The sequence below is a fragment of the Carassius carassius genome, chromosome 10 (genome assembly GCF_963082965.1).
Source record: "Carassius carassius chromosome 10, fCarCar2.1, whole genome shotgun sequence".
Lineage (NCBI taxonomy): Eukaryota > Metazoa > Chordata > Actinopteri > Cypriniformes > Cyprinidae > Carassius > Carassius carassius.
In genome coordinates, this window is record NC_081764.1 from 19,691,336 (window position 1) to 19,711,736 (window position 20,401).

Here is a 20,401-nt window from a genome sequence, read left to right on the forward strand (position 1 = left end):
TGTGCAACATGCAAATTTGATTTAATTATTTAAGGGGTGGTTGATTGTGATTTCACTTTTTTAACGTTAGTTAGTGTGTAATGTTACTGTTTGAGCATGAACATTATCTGCAAAGGTGCGGCTCTGAATGTTCAATGAAATCTTTTAAAATTCTGGCAGTTTAATGCCTACAAAAATGGCTGGTACGGGACTACAACAAGCTTCTTCCCAGGTTCGTTATGTCATGAATCCAGATAAACCCCGCCCCCAGGAACACGCAACAAAGGGGGTGGGGCCATGTTGTGCTGATTTAGAAAAGGGGAAGATAAAACTAGGTGTGTACGTAAAAATCTGTTCATATATGAATCGCAATTCTGTCTTCAAACGGATTCACAAGTTTCAAAACCAGAATTCTAAAGCAGCGTTCTCAATTTTGTTCCTCATGTCACCCTTCTCTGCATCTCTCTCTCTCTCTCAAAGCCACACCTCCTATTTTTCTAATTACATCAAATGAACTAATTAGTGATGGACATTCGGTGAGTACAGAAATATGTTCCCAATAAAAGGACGGCTGTGACTGGGATGCGGGAGAGGGCGATTTAATTGTCTTAAAGAAGTGAATTCACATGGGATGATGTTTGTTTATTTAAATGAGTTAATTTTTTGATTGGCTGACTTCTTTTAAAAATATAGTTTTTACTTAATACATTTGAGATCTATGTGCAGATTTTGATGGTGTGTTTAAACTCTATGCTGGCAGTATATTCTCCATCTTCCAGCATTGTAATTTTCTGGGGAACTGAGTTTAATGGTCGCCAGTGGTAACGCAGATGCCCAACAGGGACTGAATTGAATGTGAACTGCCTATATAAGTCTTAAGAAAAGTTATGACATGTTTAAAGACCAATTTGAAATGGTTTTGAAAAGTCAACCCTGCAGTTGCTTACACAAACTATTGACATTAATCACTCCCCAAACCCTTCCCCACCTTGTTTTCCCATTGTTTTTTCCTGTAGCCTCCTTTCAAGAAGAAATAAAATATGCAGATCTTGTTGATGGACAACAGAAAGACATCACTTGTGCTTCAGTTTAATAAGTAACATACATTTTGCTTACGTACATGTTGTTTACTATCAAGTAGCATGGCTGTTTATATAGTGTATCTTGTTTCTGAATATACTGTTGTGCACTATATTGCAAATAAATACATGTAGGGTGAATACTGGTAAAGTTGTACAATGGGTAAAGTGGGACAGTTAAGCTTAATAATTTATATCTTTACATGGATATGTTTTTTTTTTTACTAAAAATCAACACTGAGCTCATCAGTAGCAAGTATGTGATAAAAAAAAAAATCTGTGGCTATGACATCACTTCCGGGGTGTGGCACATCATATTTAACAACCTTGCAGTGAACTGTGATGGTAAGTAAAATGACATAGCATTCTGAGGTAAATAATGTTAAGGTTATAAAATTAAACAACTCATGGATCATTTGTAATTGTTACATATTTTGTTATAGGATGTAATGGTCAATCAGAATTTTTAAAAATCACATTCATATTAATCTTCTTGGGGCTTTAATGCGATTTTGACACCGTCCCGGACAGCCATTCAAGTCATTCTAATGGAGGAATTGAGTTACCTTTTTATATGTCCCTCATACATTTAGTTAGTTAGCTAGATATTTCAACAAAGACTGACTTAAACTACGCCAGCTCTCATGCATTCACCGTGAGACACATGCAATTAACACTTTTCACACGCTCTCACGCCACACATCCATTTTCTCACGCACAGAAAAATCGCGAAGCAAAGAGGACACGGAGACCGACAGACTAGACAGAGCGGGTTACTTATGATATAAAAAAAATCTCAAACCTCTCAGATTCTGTCACTTTTATTACGAAATTGAGGATGGGAAGGAGCTTCATGCGGCTAACAGGAGGGAGAAAGCTCCTTAAGGGGGAGTTTTTTTCCTTGTTTGGGAGGGCATGGAGGAGGGCAAGCACAGTCAAGTCTGCCCAAGCTGGCTTCAGGGGGACTGGGATGTATGCCACTGGAGAATGCCACTAACACAAGCCAAGAAGAGGTGTTAGAGGGAGTGTCTTTTGCCACACTAATCCCAAATCCAAAGAGAGAGAGAGGCAAGATGAGAAAGAGGTCCAAACCACCCTCTTACCACCTAACCAGTGATGAACATTTTTCATACATTGCCTCAAAAAAACAAAGCCTACCAAAAAAAACAAAAAAAACAAGAGAGATGGAGGGTACAAGCTCGGATGGCCAGGACATTTGCAATATTTGTAAAGCCAAATTTGGTGATGCAAATGATCCAAAGAAGACAGAGGACTGGATCATGTGCATTGTTTGTGAGGACTGGTTCCATGAGACGTTTGGCGAGGAGAATGGCCTCATTGAAGACGGGGAGGCGTTCACTTGCACTGGCTGTATTGACGTGTAGATTAACCTACCATACAGAAATTAAATTAAGCCTGTGTGCAATCAATTAATTCCTACAAGAAGAGATGTTAATGAAGGTTTTTTTTATTTTTTTTATTAAATTTGTATGAAATAAATTTAACCCGATATACAATTTTATGGGCAGGCGAGGGAGGGGGTGGGTTGAATTTGCTGTACCTGCACCCCTTCTTAAAAAAAGTGATGTTTATATTATTGTTGTTGTTGTTTATATTGTTGTTTATATTGTTATTGGGTATTTAATTTATAAGGCCTACACTTGAATAACAACTGAATGTGTTTTAAGTGTCCCAGTTTTCCAATAAAGGTGTCCCAGTTTGAGTAGCGCCTTGAAAAATGTGGTTCGGGGTCATTGTGTGTTTGAGGAAGAGTCATCCATCCTGTGTTTAATGTTTCTTTCTTTTTTATTGTCTATAGTATAGTAGAGCTCCTAAGCTATTTAGAATAGTATCATATGAGCGGCTAATACATTTGGATCATAATAAAAAAGTATGCAGAATATAAATTATCAGAAAGTGTCCCACTTTACCAGTATTCACCCTACATGAATGTTTATTTGCTGTATAAATGCAGACCAGTTAGAGCAGTGGTCTCAAACTCAAATCCTGGAGGGCCACAGCTCTGCAGTTTTGCTCCAACCCTAATCAAACACACCTGATCCAGCTAATCAAGGTCTTCAGGATTACTAGAAACATCCAAGCAGGTGTGAGTTGAAGTTGGGGAGCACGCGGTCAACGCAAGGTCCGGGTTGCGTGGGGTGAATGCTCGGATCGCAAGATGCTTGGATGCCAAAGCAGTTGGCAACAATTGGGACATTGTATTTAACGTGATAAGAAAACATTGTAAGTTACTAATTACAACACTTTCAGTGTCAGTGGTGGCTCATGGATTTTAAAATAGAGGAAGAAGCACACTAATTGTATTGGTCTGGGGATCCCCACCCGATTATTATTATTATTATTATTATTAGCTTAAATTTGCTTTATGGTATCAAATCAACACAATAAGTCAGACTAATCGAAATAAGTCTGGCTTATTTGGTAAACTTGTTATATTAAACAGGCCTCTGGTCTGACAAAAACCTTGGTTGAGCGTGAATATCAGATGGAAAGCGGAAGATGAACAGGAATAGTCTTAAGACCACAGCACCACTGTGTGGGGGCTATTTATTGCTGATTAGTCATGCATGAGCAGCGTGGGTAAAAGAATAGACCTAATTTAAATACAGTTTCTGTAGCACTGTAAGTCTCTATCACAGACTTATAGTATCACAACTTTTTTTCATGGCCAAATTTGTAAACTTTTAGAATGAAAAATTTTCACAATGTTGCAGTGCTTTTGCATTCAGCATTTTGTAATTTTATATAAATCTTAAGAATATTAAAGAGAATCAATTTAAAGAGATTCAATAGCTGATTTGTACGGAAGTTCTAAGCGGCCATGCATTATAATTTTTTCCTTTTTGTTTTCTTGTTATAACGACTTAATTTTCTCATTCTCTCGACATAACGAAAGTTGTTTTCTCTTTATAACTTTTTTAATTTTTCTCGTTATTTCGACATAACGAAAGTCGTTTTCTCGTTACAACGACTTAATTTTCTCTAAGAAATTACAAAACTGCACCAGCAGGTGGCACTAGACCTGAATATAACTGATGGGGTGTTGTACACTGTTCACTTTACTGTACGCGGACCTTCCTCGTGATCGCTATAATTTGTGCAGTCTTGTTCATTACTGACATTTAATTAATTCATAAATTTTAAATGCTTGAATCAATATGATTATTCTGTATATTAAATTCTTGCTATATGCTTGAGTTTCACCAACGCGTTCTGTGTCATAAAATAACTGCTTATCAAAACCAAGGTTGACGTCACTGTATTCTGTTTGCAGCTATATCTTTATTTGTGCTTCTTTGAGGCACATGATTGTTAGTTAATAAGCGGAAATGTTCTGTTTATCTACAGTAGGACGGGATTTTACGATGTAGGCTATTTGTGATGTGCTTCTTTTCCTTATTATTAATCTTTATTGTTAACCATATTGATGAGAAATGTGATGTATATGTAAAATGCATAGGCTAATTTAATTCAGTTTTGTATAATGTTGTAATTGTTTTTTTTTACACATACACTACACGTACACGAGCGCTCTTTACAAACAGAAGCTTGTAACGCACATGATATCTGCCACAGCATATAATGACTACTAAAAATTACAAATTATATATAATTTTATTTCAAATAAAGGGAAAATTAAAAGTGAGTTTAATCCAAGCAGCTCAAAAAAAATCTTAGAATAGTTCTGCATCCTTCTGAAGTGTTCGCGGTGTTGCCATTTAAACATGTTAATTACAAAAACAAAATGTTTAGTGTACTGTCTCTGGAAAAATCTAAAGTGATTGATCAGCCTTTTTTATGTATTGTAGATTACATTATTACATTACACTATTACCTAGGCGAAGCAAAATTTGCTGAAATATAGGCTACAGTGAGAGCGCCTGCATGGCTGTCCATCAGGTGCCTATCAAAGTTAAGTTCGTTACTATAGCAACAGTAAAACTGTCATGTCATTATAACGAGAAAACAAACTTTCGTTATGTCGAGATAACAAGAAAATTAAGTCGTTATAACGAGAAAATTACTTTTGTTATGTTGAGATAATGAGAAAATTAAGTCGTTATAATGAGAAAACAGGAAGGAAAAAAATTATAATGCATGCTTCCGTAGATTTGTACCAATTGCTGTATTAAAATTTGTGTTTATGTGGTAACACTTTACCATAAGGTTCCATTTGTTAACATAAGCAAATTTTATGCTGTTTTTTATGCTACATTAGTTAACATAAACTAATGGCCAAAGTTAGGTATCCAGTGCTGGACAAAGGTCTCCTGCGTGTTCGGTCTTTTCAGCGTGCAAAGTTATTAAATTTATGTTAAACTCAATTCTGACTCCATTTTATTATTTAAACTGACTCCATTTTATTATTTAAACTGACTCCATTTTATTATAACCTCATATCTAGGTTGAAATGCAAATTGGTTGTATGTCTGTTTCTAATTAGTATTTTTCTGACATTTGATTATTACATTTAAAATTAAATAAAATTTATGCATTTAGCAGACGCTTTTATCCAAAGCAACTTACAGTGCATTCAGGCTATACATTTTAGCTATCATGTGTTCCCGGGGAATCGAATCCCCAGCCTTGCTTGATAGCGCAATGCTCTACCAATTGAGCTACAGGAACACTAGTTCACTAGTGATTATTCTAGTTAATCTATTTATTTTAGATTTACTCTTTCATTTGGGTGCTCATGTCGCTAACAAGGATACAACGCAATCTACTAGAGTCAATAATTACAGAATAAAACAGTGTAAAATCAAATTTAACAATTTATTATCAGTCAGGTAAATATGTATTCTGCCAATTACATATCCAATTCAAACATATCAAATCATATCAATACAAAACATCAAATTCTCAAAGATGAATCTAAAAGTAAAATATGAATACCTTACCTTACAAAAATACATAGTATGAAGTGAAGAGACACACACCACACTACAGGCTTTCTGGCTACAGAATCACCACAACCCTTTTGCTGTAATCCTTTGAATACGAATCCAAGATAAAACATCCCCCAAATGGAGGCATGTACAAACAATTTGAATTTGTATTAACTCAGGTCCCAGACCAGGGTAGTTTACACCTAAATGGAAACAGAAGGTAGTGTGTGTCTGTGTGTGTGTGTTGTTTCATCTCATAAATAATCATAACAACAATTATAATACGCTATAAAACTTACTTATTTGTGGTTATAACTTTTATGAGTATGATTATCTATGCTATACATTTTAGAAACATTTTATAATGGATTATAAATCTCATGTCTTGACATTATTTATTTAAGATCTGTACAGTATCTTACGATCTTATTGATATTACAAAAAATATATAGTTAAAATCAAATGTGCCATATTTAACATTCATCTAATCAGATCTGATCATATGGCTAAGAAAATATATATATATATATATATATATATATATATATATATATTTTTTTTTTTTTTTTTTTTTTTTATTGTTGTCATTGTTGTTGTTATTTAAAAGAGCTTTGTCTGTCTTTTTGTCTGCCCTTTTCTTGTCTTTAAGAAAAGTAACAAGTTAACAATGGGAAGATATGAGACTTATAATATATTATAACTTTAGGAAATTGTCATTCTCTGTTCCATGTCTTGTGTTGTGTTTTCTTCCCCCATGCACAATGTTTATTATTGCCCTTATTTGGTTTCCTGTTCCTGTCCTGATGTAACCCTATTTAAGCCCTGTGTTTCCAGAGTCCTGTGTACTGTCATATATGTCTAACCCAGGGGTCTCCATCCCTGCTCCTGGAGAGCTACTGTCCTGCAGATTTCAGCTCTAACTCAATCAAACACACCTGAAGCAGCTAATCAAAGTGTTCAGGGCTACTTGATAATTACAGACAAGTGTGTTGTAGCAGGGTTGGAACTGAAGTCTGCAGGACGGTAGCTCTCCAGGAGCAGGGTTGGAGATCCCTGGGGGGTATTGCACAAAAGCAAGATAAGGGATTAAACTGGGATTTTCCAGTTATCCTGGCTGAATTTAGCCCTGACTCGGTTGCATGAAGGCAGGCTAAATTAATCTACATTAAGTTACTATGGAGATTTACACTTTGCAGCTAGCCTGCTCCGGAGATTGGGACAATGCTGCCATATTCCCAGATAACAGAAATGGTAGACTTGTTAGAGAACAATACATTGCAAATTATTTCAGTTAATTTTTATTTAAGTTTTGATTTAGCCCAACCCTTAATAAAGGATACTGTAGGCTATAATAACTTTCATGTGTACCTGCATTTTATTTGGCATTGGTAGCACACACTGTGGTTATCTTCCCAAATTCTAGTTCCACTTCACTGGATCAATAACTATATTGTACTTGACATTAATAAAACAAGTTACAAGACCACAATGGTTTTGGAATATTTTTATTTTATTTTGCTGTTATAAGCTTGGAGCTTTGGAGAGAAAAATATTATGATGATTAATACATTGTGTTGAGTCATGGTTCCAGTATGAACTGAAGTCACTTACTTCTCTTTCTAGTTTCTGGATTTCCAGTTCCAGTTTCCTCAGTGTCTTGCGTTTAATTTGCATCTCAAGGTCCATGTCCTGCAGCTTTCTTTTGTGAACACCTTTTAGTTATCATAGCAGAATTTTTTCAATAATGTAAATTTACTTTAGTCAATACTCACTATGTTATCAGGCTGCCCAGTGTCAGGATCCTGTAACAAATATTTTCTATTAGTACCACTTCCCTGACTTCTTATCTATTATGAACTTAAATGTGTCTATTTCCACAAAATTGACATGATACCTCGAGCCTTCTGGAGTCCAGCGACATGGTCTCATCATTGGCAGAAGTGTACTCTATTGGTGTAGATGTGGCTTCCCTTTGCCATATTCAATACTAGTATTAATATTTTTGACAGGACATGCAAAGCCTATGATTTAATAAAGAGTATTCACCTACGAATTATAGTCTGGTGGCTCCAAAAGTGTAAGGGTATTACAGCCACTGCAAGGTAAGGCAAAGTCACACAGTCCACATAACATAACCTTGTATGAGGAGGCCAGTATACCTTGCTGGGCCAGAGTCAGTGGCTGTCCCTCTCTGGATCCCTTCAATCACTGGCTTCCCTTTAGTTAAGTCCAGGGCCAACTCCTCTGCTGTGGTGAAGTCTTGGGTTGGAGGGCCACTCCCCGTACCAGATATATGACTTTTTTTATTGTTAAAATCAGCACAGACAATAAAATGTCATCAAACATGTCACCTATGTTCTCCGCAAACAAGTCACTTACCAGCCTGCAAAATATTCTTGTATTTAATCTTGACTTGCTGCCAAGTCCTTTTTTGGCCAGACATGTTTGTTCTTTAAGAGGAATAGATAGATACAAATGATAAAATAGATTAAATGGATAAAATAGAGCAAATTATCTGATTATAGATTATCAATTAGAAACAAAACCTACATACAAATACATAAGAGTAAAAAGTTTAAACAGACTATAGAAGAAACTAAATAGATCAAATAGATTCACATAGTGGGTAAAGTGTTTGCAATTATTCTTCATGTTAAATGCATGTCCACTGGTCACATTTAAAGCAAAGTATACAATTATTTTTGAAAATGATAAGAAACTCCTTGGATTGTAATTATGAGGGTTTCAGTGGAGCACTGGTTATTTGGTCTACTTGCGCATTCAATCGGTCCACCATTGTTTGCCAGGCATTCTCTCTTTGCTTTATTACAGCAGCTGTATTGCCTTTTTTTACATATTATATGTTTCACTTCTTCATACTTTTCCATAAGAAGCTGTTGCTCATTAGGCGAAAAGTATGCCACACGGGTTTTGTCCATTTTGCATCGGTGATTCTGTGATCGATTTCGTGATCTTTATAAGAATGCCATGAACGTGCATTTATCCAAACTGTATAAAGCTGGCTTGACATATCCGCACGTTCTCATCCTGGCTCAGCAAACGTGCAACGGATTAAGCCAGGATGCACTGATTAAACTAGGTCAAGCCGCGACTGTTCTTTTTATCCTGGATTTCTTAATTCTACTTTTGTGCAATGGGCCCCTGGTCTAACCCAAATGCTAGTCAGTGTATTCCATAGACTGTATGAAAACATGGACGTAGTGTCTGTGACATCACCCGTAGAGCCCTTAAGCCTGTTTTTGAAGCTCAAAGTGTGCAGAGCATAGACAGTAAAAGAAATGGACACAGCGATCCCATTGGATTCAATGGAGACAAGTGAAGTCAATTAGAAGCACGCACTTCCTGGGAGTCGGGTGTACTGCACAGACTCAAACTGAGCTTGATGACGTAGATGTCATGTGAGCAACCTGTAAGTCTTCTAATCGCTGTGCCAAGTGAAATCTGAATCACCCACCGAATCTTCCAGAGAAGGCGATCATGAACAGGAGCAAATTTTGGTAAGTATTCTGATTAATTATCTCCCTTGACTTTATGCCTCCATGTCCCCCTGATAGCCTCATAGACAGTAAAAGATTGCCTGCGAGCTTCTCCTCCTGTCCATAAGGTAATTTTTCTACTGTGCGACAGAGAGTCGCAGGTTATGACGCAACCGTTAGCCTATTTTTTACAAAAACTGCTTCTACGGGACCGTACCGTAAGATACAAGGTAATTATACATTTTTGTGTTTCTTTAGAAATAATTAATGGACAAATTGAGTCTTTAAATGCCTCAGATGTAAAGTTATTCGCTGTCAAAGTGACGCCAAAATAAATGGGAGTCAATGGAATGGTAACAGCAGGTGGGGTTTCAATAAAATATGAAACCCTGCCCCCCCCTGGTGCAGAGCGAGCCATCGCCATCTTGGCAGTCCATCACAGAGCGACTCTCCCGGTCGATCGAAAATGGGCAAAAAGGCGGGAGCTGGTTGCTGAAGCCACGCCCACCTAGCGCGGCGGCAGTGTCAGCAGCGGCAAACCACCTGTCACTCACGTGGTCACGCCCTTAATTATGCAGAACTTTAAGTCTTAATATAATTTGAACGGATGGGTTATAAAAAAAAATGAAGGGCAAAATTAGCTATTTAGGCCAAAATCATTTTTTGTACATAATTAATACATAAAAATTGCTGGGACATTCCAGGAGAATACTCTTATAATATATTATAAATATGGGCTTCATAGAAAGTGTTACAAATATATTTTCTTTTTATGCAGAGTAAAATAATAATAATAAAAAAATTGTACAGCATGATTCAGAGCAATTGACAGCAAAGTGCTTTGCATTGTCATTCTGAGAATTATTGAATGAATTTGCTGGAAATAGACTGTATTTGTGTGAAAGAAACGCTCCCAAAGTGGATTAAAATAATTGTGATTATTGAATCTCATATTTTGTTGCATTTTACTTTTCAATTTTTTTTTTTTTTGCACAATACAGAAACAAGATACACTAAAAATAATACATGCAAACATTACACTAAATATAATGCTTGTAAACATTTCATAAAAATAACATACATTTAAAAGGTAACCAAGCTGGGTGATGAGTAAAACAACATGCATGTTACTTTGATATATTTAATATATTTCTCCTATATGCCCCACCTTTCTGAAACGCGTCGATTTTTAAAAACTCATCATTCTGAAAAGCGATGTGTGCTCTGATAGGCCAGCTATCCAGTGCACTGTGAATGGCCCAATACCTCAAGCGTTTGAAGGAAATGTCACGCCTCTTAACATACTGTGATGCCATGTCCTGGCACGATGAGACAAAAACAATAAAACCCGTTACAAACAAGGCAATTGTTGCATCCAGTGGGGACATAATTACTGTTTATAATGACTTATATGACTGTCTTATAACGTGTTGCATTGCGTCACGCTGTGTAAACATGTCTGCAATCTACATTTGTATTCGAAAAAATGACAAGTTGCACTACTCTACACTGCTCAAAACTAGCTTTTGAATACTCTTTGACAAATCCTTTAAATATGAAAATGTAGCCTACTTACAGGCTGTGAGTCAGCATTATTTGTCAGAACATCGGCATTGTAGGCTACTCTCTCAGGAAACAGTTCTCGTCCTCCGTAAAATGCGTTGCACACATCTGAATATTTGGGTTGTTCTGGAACAGTGTTGTAAATACAACTCAACCACTGATTTCTACACTAAAGCAACAATACTAAAGCGATAATAAAAGTTATGCCTTCTTTCTTTTGCATGAACATTTGGGCTGTGTTATCCAAATCTTCCCACACAGTGACGTAGACGTTTTAGGAGTGCGTGGATGAGTCTTAACTTTTATAAAGAATATCTCTTTTTGTTTGAGACTTTAATCTCTGCAACTTTAGGGATTTTATCTATTCATGAACAGCCTGTAACACTTAATAGAGAAAGCAAAATTTGAAATTGCATCATATGACCCCTTAATAAAATAACGGGGTCGAAAATCAATATCTGGTGTGACCACCATTTGCCTCATGCAGTGCAACACATCTCTTTCACATAGAGTTGGTCAGGCCACAATTAACAGCACCCTTTTATTCAATACTTTTTGAAACCTTAATTTGACAGTTTAACAGATCTTCTCCTAAAATGCCTGATGAGGTTAGAGAACACCTGACTAGAGATCAGAGACCATTCATCCAGAATCACTCCAATGACAACACTCCATGTTGATGCTTCTCCTTTTCAGTTCACCCCACTCATTTTCTGTAGGGTTCAGCTCATAACTGGAATGGCCATAGCAGAAGCTTGGTTTTGTGCCCAGTGACCCATTTTTGTGTTCTTTTTGAGGTTTGTGATTGGATTATTGTAAGGCTGGAAGATCTAAGCATGGCCCATTATAAGATTTCTAACAGAGTCAGTCATAGCTGTAGCCAGGCTTTGAAAATTAATGAGGTCCAGGGTTTTTTGTAATAATAGCCCCCTTATTAGAATTGTGCTATAATAACCCCTATAAATACAACTAATGATATACACTATTAACACTTTAAAAGAGACAGAAATGTACAGTAGATGTTTGTGAAAGATGTTCTCTCTGTTTTGGAGGGATGCTCATTTTTTAATCATACTCTATTTATTGCATCAAAGTTTGTTAATACTTTATTATATTTATGGGGTGGATAATTTTATCAGTTTATTATTCATGCAACCATACATGTTGCTGTTATAGTTTTTATTTATAACCATTATATTGCTGATAATTTTGTCTAGTGCTCTTATGAATGTTTATAGCATGATTTGTGAAAGTTTAACTACTATACTGAATGACTTAGCAAAGATTTCATTTCATTCTGTACCCTACTTGTTCTATAGATCTCTGTGTTAAATGCTACAGGTTTTGACAGCGTTGATAACGTTTCTGACAGGTAATATTTGCCCCTTTACCAAATGTCATGTCTTGTCAGCAATAACCTGTCCGTGGACTTTTTCGTTTAAGTGCCAGCTTTGCAATGTTGCCAGATATTGCTTTTAAAATAAACAAAATCCTATAAATAAAATAAACCAAAATTATTTCAAATCTTTTGGAAATTAGATAAAATAAATATATCGCTGACCCTAAACTGCAACTTTATACTTTTTGTTACAAATTGTTAACAGAGTACACTAAATAACAGATGAGAAGATACGTTTTTACCAACCAAGTCGCTCTGACTGGCACATTTTTATTAAAACAGAAAAATACACGTGCATTCATTCAGTCACTGATTAGATCACATGACATCTCACAGTGTTACTGGATTGCCTGTACCAAATAGAAAACAAAAATAAAAATAGAAATGAGAGCATACTATTTATACATGTCACCTTTATTTATATAGCGCTTTAAAAAAAAAGATTGCGTCAAAGCAACTGAACAACATTAACTAGAAAAACAGTGTGTCAATAATGCAAAATGACAATTCAAGGCAATTCATCATTGAATTCAGTGATGTCATCATTTCAGTTCAGTTTAAATAGTATCTGTGCAAACATTTGCAATCAAGTAAATGATATCGCTGTAAATGAAGTGTACCCAACTATGCAAGTCAGAGGCAACAGCGGCAAGGAACCAAAACTCCATCTGTGACAGAATGGAGAAAAAACCTTGGGAGAAACCAGGCTAAGTCGGGGAGTCAGTTCTCCTCTGACCAGACAAAACCAGCAGTTCAATTCCAGGCTGCAACAAAGTCAGATTGTGCAAAAGAATCATCAGTTTCCTGTGGTCTTGTCCAGGTGGTCGTCTGAGACAAGGTCTTTACAGGGGATCTGTATCTGTGGCTCTAGTTGTCCTAGTCTCCGCTGTCTTTCAGGGCTGTAGAGGTCCTCTCTAGGTGCTGATCCACCATCTGGTCTGGATACGTACTGGATCCGGGTGACTGCAGTGACCCTCTGATCTGGATAAAGACTGGATCTGGTGACTACGGTGACCTCAGAATAAGAGAGAAACAGACTAGCATTAGCGTAGATGCCATCCTTCTAATGATGCAGCAATTACATTGGGTGTTATGGGAAGTGTTCCTGGTTCCAGTTTACCTAATTAATGCAGCCTAAAAATCCTTTAATGGATTTGGATATTAGAATTATATTAGTGTGTTATGTGTAGCCAGGTTAAAGAGATGGGTCTTTAATCTAGATTTAAACTGCAAGAGTTTGTCTGCCTCCCGAACAATGTTAGGTAGGTTATTCCAGAGTTTGGACGCTAAATAGGAAAAGGATCTGCCGCCTGCAGTTGATTTTGATATTCTAGGTAATATCAAATTACCTGAGTTTTGAGAGCACAGCGAACATGGAGGATTATAATGTAACAACAGCTTATTCAAATACTGAGGTGCTAAACCATTCAGGGCTTTATAAGTGATAAGCAATGTTTTAAAATCTATACAATGTTTGATAGGGAGCCAGTGCAGTGTTGACAGAACCAGGCTAATATGGTCATACTTCTTGGTTCTAGTCAGAACTCTAGCTGCTGCATTTTGGACTAACTGGAGTTTGTTTACTAAGAGTGCAGAACAACCACCCAATAAAGCATTACAATAATCTAACCTTGAAGTCATAAATGCATGGATTAACATTTCTGCATTTGACATTGAGAGCATAGGCCATAATTTTGATATATTTGTGAGATGGAAAAATTCAGTTTTACAAATGCTAGAAATGTGGCTTTCTAAGGAAAGATTGCTATCAAATAGCACATCTGTGTTCCTAACTGATGACGAAGAATTGACAGAGCAGCCATCAAGTCTTAAACAGCGTTCCATGTTATTACATGCAGAGTTTTAAGGGTCCTATAATTAACACCTCTGTTTTTTCCAAATTTAGCAGTAAGAAATAACTTGTCATCCAGTTTTTTTATATCGATTATACATTCTGTTAGTTTTTCAAATTGGTATGTTTCGCCTGGCCATGAAGAAATATAGAGCTGAGTATCATCAGCATAACAGTGAAAGCTAACACCGTGTTTCCTGATGATATCTCCCAAGGGTAACATGTAAAGCTTGAAGAGTAACGGCCCTAGTACTGAGCCTTGAGGTACTACATACTGCATTTGTGATCGATATGATACCTCTTCATTCACTGCTACGAATTGATGGCGGTCATAAAAGTACGATTTAAACAATGCTAATGCACTTCCATTAATGCCAACAAAGTGTTCTAGTCTATGCAAAAAAATGTTGTGGTCAATAGTGTCAAACGCAGCACTAAGATCCAATAGCACTAATAGAGAGATACAACCACGATCAGATGAAAAGAGCAGGTAATTTGTAACTCTAAGGAGAGCAGTCTCTGTACTATGATACGGTCTAAATCCTGACTGAGGTGAAGAAATGTGATGTCCGCAACACTGCTAACTCCCATAATTTATTAAGAAACAAGCAACGTTTCGACCCTCAGGTCTTCATCAGGCTTAATATCAATGTGAAGTGAAATCACCTTTAAATAGACACAGGTGATCACCTTAATTAGACACACACAAATACAAGTCATGTGACAATTACAAGTCATAATAACCCCACTCATTACTCAATTAAGGGAACAGTTGTATGGAGAAAACAATCAACATACATAGCCTACATGCAGAAACACAAATGCGCTCATTGTAAGCATGGCTCGAACACAAATGTACTCATAAGAATGGCTTTATGTCAAAATCTTCATTAAGACCATAAGGAGATAATGTGTTTAAATAGTAAATCCAAAAAGTTTCCCGTTGGAGAAGCTTTTTACCATGATCACCTCCTCTAAACGGTTTGTTGACCCGCTCCACCCCAATATATCTAAGGGCGCTGACATTATGCCCAGCTAATTTAAAATGAGCAGCAACAGGACTACGTTCATCTCCTGTTCTGATGGTGCTTCTGTGCTCACTGATCCTAGTCCGTAGCGCTCTCATTGTTTTACCGACATATGATAAGCCACATGGGCAACTGATTAAATAAATAACATGTTTGGTACTACATGTAATGGTGCCGCGAATAGATAGTGTCTTACCAGTGTGTGGATGATTAACATTTTTTCATTTATGCGTATACGAGCACTGGGCACAACTTCTACATCTATAATTACCCTCTGGCATGTTAAAAAAAGGAGTTGTAAGTTGTGGACGTATATCATTCTTAACTAGATGGTCTTTTAAGTTAGAAGCACGCTTAAAAATAAGCTTAGGTTTTTCTGGGAAGACTCTGATTAGTTTGGGGTCCGAATCAATAATGTGCCAATGTTTTGATTTTCTAAATGATTTTCTAAATTCTGATACAAGTGGAGAGTATTTTACACAGCATAAAGGAGACTTATTTGGGGGTTTTGTGCATTTATTTGATCGAAGGCACTCATCTTGCGTTGTCTGATCAAAACGTTCTTTTGCCGAATCCACCCAATCTTGTTTGTACCCTCTATTGAGGAATCTTTTTGTCAAGTCCGCAGCCTGCTTTGAGTAAGATGTGTTATCGCTGCATATTCTGCGTACACGATTAAACTGACTTATTGGGAGATTTTTGACCAACGGCCTGGAATGAAAACTATCCCCATGCAATATAGTGTTGCGATCTGTAGGCTTGCGAAAAAGATCAGTTTTTAAGACCGTACCATCTTTATATATCTGGATATCCAGAAAACTGATGCGTTGTTTATCATATTCCAGAGTAAATTTTAAATGTTCATTACAAGAGTTCAAATACTCCTGAAAGTCATTTAATACATCCACTGTGCAATCAATAATCAGAAAAATATCATCAATAAACCTCTTGTAAAATAAGATCTTAGAGTAAAATGGATTTCTCTGATGCAGCACAAATTGATTCTCAAAAAGACCCATAAATAAACAAGCATAATTAGGGGCCATTTTGCTTCCCATGGCAGTGCCTTTCTTTTGTATATAAAACTCATCTTGGAAGCGAAAGAAGTTATTGGTAAGAACTATGTTCGCCAAGTCTAATATGCACTCAGTGCTAGGTTTTGACTCCGCCTTATTTAAAGATAGAAAATACTGAAGTGCTTCTAGGCCACCATCATGTGGAATATTTGTGTACAAACTCTGAACATCAAAAGTGGCCAACAAACAATTATCAGAAATATGATCAAAGGTCTTTAGTGAATTGATAAAATCGATAGTCACGTGTATAAGAAGGAAGGGTAACCACTTCTGATTTAATAAAATAATCAACGAAGGCAGAAATATTTTCCGTTAGGCTACCAATCCCACTGACAATAGGTCTTCCCTTTAGAGGGGTATCTAAGCCCTTGTGGATTTTAGGGAGTGTATAAATTACAGGGATCACTGGATGTTCAATCTTAATAAACTCAAAGGCATTTTTGTCAAATTCACCATTATTAAAGTGATGTTCTAATTGAGAATATACAGACCGTTCTCATCCCAAGGCGTCATGTACTGACCCTTTTGACATTTCGTCAACATCCTACGCACATGGCACCCTCTAGCGTCAATATTAGAAGCAGATAAAAATGGGCCAGAAGGCGCCTCCTAGCGGTCTAACCCTAACCCTCACCCTAACCCTAACCTTAACCCATAATCTGTGTCTCATATTGACGCTAGAGGGTGCCATATGCGTAGGATGTTGACGAAATGTCAAGAGGGTCAGTATATGACGCCTTGGGATGAGAATGCGTTAGAATATACCCCGTTCTTCAACCTATTAGTGGGATCAGATGATAATCTCTCATAGAATGTACAATCACTTAATTGTCTTTTAACTTCATTTTCATAATCCACAACATTTTGCAAAACAACAGCTCCCCCCTTATCAGCAGGCCGTACCACATTTCTATTGTCCTTACTCAGATCCATTACAGCTATTCTTTCCTCTTTAGTCAGGTTATTGTACACTTTATATTCTTTTTTATTTTTTAGTAGACCCTTTACATCATTCTCAACCAAACGACAGTATGTATCCAAAGAGGCATTACGGTGCTTAGGAGGAATAAAAGTTGATCTTTTCTTAAAGCGACTATGGGACAAGTCACTAGGGGCAGAGGAAACAGGCGACAGGACTTGATCCAGAGAGGGAACACTCGTGGTTAAACTGTCCTTCACATCAGAATGGAAGAACTCCCTCAATCTAAGATTACGAAAGAACTTCTGGAAATCAATAATAGTCTCAAAGTCATTAGTATGAGTAGTTGGGACAAAACTCAGTCCTTTACTCAAGGCTGACGTACAAGCCTCAGACAAAGTTTTTTCAGAAAGATTAATTACCGTACTCTCCTGCTGGTCTGATTACGGGGCTTTCTGCGAATCGACAAGGGAAGATTTCAAGCAAACAGAAATCAAATTGAAAGTGTTGTCTGACAAGAAAAGACTTGGGGAGATCAAGAAGGAGCTTGAACGCCATCGTATCGACTGCACCAGCGAAGTCAGGAGTGTCAAGAGGACCAAGTTTGCACGGGATGCTGAGGATTACAAGCAGAGCAAAGTCTACTTTTGGAGGGATGGTAAACCAGAATCTCTAACCAAATTGCAGCACTACCAGGGACAACAAGTACGACCTGTACGCCAATGACAACAAGGAAACAGAAAACCATGGTTGTCATCCTCATCGTATGATTCAGGCTCAGATGTGAGTGGCCAATCAGAGCGCGGAGTGTCTTTTTTAGGATACGGCCTGAGAAAACCTCAAAATTCACAACGATGGCGGAGAGCAGACCCGTTTCCAGGAAAAAATGATGCCGAAGAAGTCAGCGAAAGAGGTCACAGACAGCCCCGTATTCAGACCAGCAGGAGAGTACGGTAATTAATCTTTCTGAAAAAACTTTGTCTGAGGCTTGTACGTCAGCCTTGAGTAAAGGACTGAGTTTTATCCCAACTACTCATACTAATGACTTTGAGACTATTATTGATTTCCAGAAGTTCTTTCGTAATCTTAGATTGAGGGAGTTCTTCCATTCTGATGTGAAGGACAGTTTAACCACGAGTGTTCCCTCTCTGGATCAAGTCCTGTCGCCTGTTTCCTCTGCCCCTAGTGACTTGTCCCATAGTCGCTTTAAGAAAAGATCAACTTTTATTCCTCCTAAGCACCGTAATGCCTTTTTGGATGCATACTGTCGTTTGGTTGAGAATGATGTAAAGGGTCTACTAAAAAATAAAAAAGAATATAAAGTGTACAATAACCTGACTAAAGAGGAAAGAATAGCTGTAATGGATCTGAGTAAGGACAATAGAATTGTGGTACGGCCTGCTGATAAGGGGGGAGCTGTTGTTTTGCAAAATGTTGTGGATTATGAAAATGAAGTTAAAAGACAATTAAGTGATTGTACATTCTATGAGAGATTATCATCTGATCCCACTAATAGGTTGAAGAACGGGGTATATTCTCAATCAGAACATCACTTTAATAATGGTGAATTTGACAAAAATGCCTTTGAGTTTCTTAAGATTGAACATCCAGTGATCCCTGTAATTTATACACTCCCTAAAATCCACAAGGGCTTAGATACCCCTCTAAAGGGAAGACCTATTGTCAGTGGGATTGGTAGCCTAACGGAAAATATTTCTGCCTTCGTTGATTATTTTATTAAATCAGAAGTGGTTACCCTTCCTTCTTATATACGTGACTCTATCGATTTTATCAATTCACTAAAGACATTTGATCATATTTCTGATAATTGTTTGTTGGCCACTTTTGATGTTCAGAGTTTGTACACAAATATTCCACATGATGGTGGCCTAGAAGAACTTCAGTATTTTCTATCTTTAAATAAGGCGGAGTCAAAACCTAGCACTGAGTGCATATTAGACTTGGCGAACATAGTTCTTACCAATAACTTCTTTCGCTTCCAAGATGAGTTTTATATACAAAAGAAAGGCACTGCCATGGGAAGCAAAATGGCCCCTAATTATGCTTGTTTATTTATGGGTCTTTTTGAGAATCAATTTGTACTGCATCAGAGAAATCCATTTTACTCTAAGATCTTATTTTACAAGAGGTTTATTGACGATATTTTTCTGATTATTGATTGCACAGTGGATGTATTAAATGACTTTCAGGAGTATTTGAACTCTTGTAATGAACATTTAAAATTTACTCTGGAATATGATAAACAACGCATCAGTTTTCTGGATATCCAGATATATAAAGATGGTACGGTCTTAAAAACTGATCTTTTTCGCAAGCCTACAGATCGCAACACTATATTGCATGGGGATAGTTTTCATCCCAGGCCGTTGGTCAAAAGTCTCCCAATAAGTCAGTTTAATCGTGTACGCAGAATATGCAGCGATAACACATCTTACTCAAAGCAGGCTGCGGACTTGACAAAAAGATTCCTCAATAGAGGGTACAAACAAGATTGGGTGGATTCGGCAAAAGAACGTTTTGATCAGACAAGGCAAGATGAGTGCCTTCGATCAAATAAATGCACAAAACCCCCAAATAAGTCTCCTTTATGCTGTGTAAAATACTCTCCACTTGAATCAGAATTTAGAAAATCTGTTTACAAACATTGGCCCATTATTGATTCGGACCCCAAACTAATCAGAGTCTTCCCAGAAAAACCTAAGCTTATTTTTAAGCGTGCTTCTAACTTAAAAGACCATCTAGTTAAGAATGATATACGTCCACAACTTACAACTCCTTTTTTTAACATGCCAGAGGGTAATTATAGATGTGGAAGTTGTGCCCAGTGCTCGTATACGCATAAATGAAAAAATTTTAATCATCCACACACTGGTAAGACACTATCTATTCTCGGCACCATTACATGTAGTACCACACATGTTATTTATTTAATCAGTTGCCCATGTGGCTTATCATATGTCGGTAAAACAACGAGAGCGCTACGGACTAGGATCAGTGAGCACAGAAGCACCATCAGAACAGGAGATGAACGTAGGCCTGTTGCTGCTCATTTTAAATTAGCTGGGCATAATGTCAGCG

General features: G+C 37.1%; 1 long non-coding RNA gene across 1 annotated transcript in view; it reads right to left on the reverse strand.

Moving 5' to 3' along the window:
• Positions 1-20,401, reverse strand: part of LOC132151317 (uncharacterized) — a 66,599-nt gene that overhangs the window by 35,101 nt on the left and 11,097 nt on the right. The gene's annotated exons all lie outside the window — the stretch shown is intronic.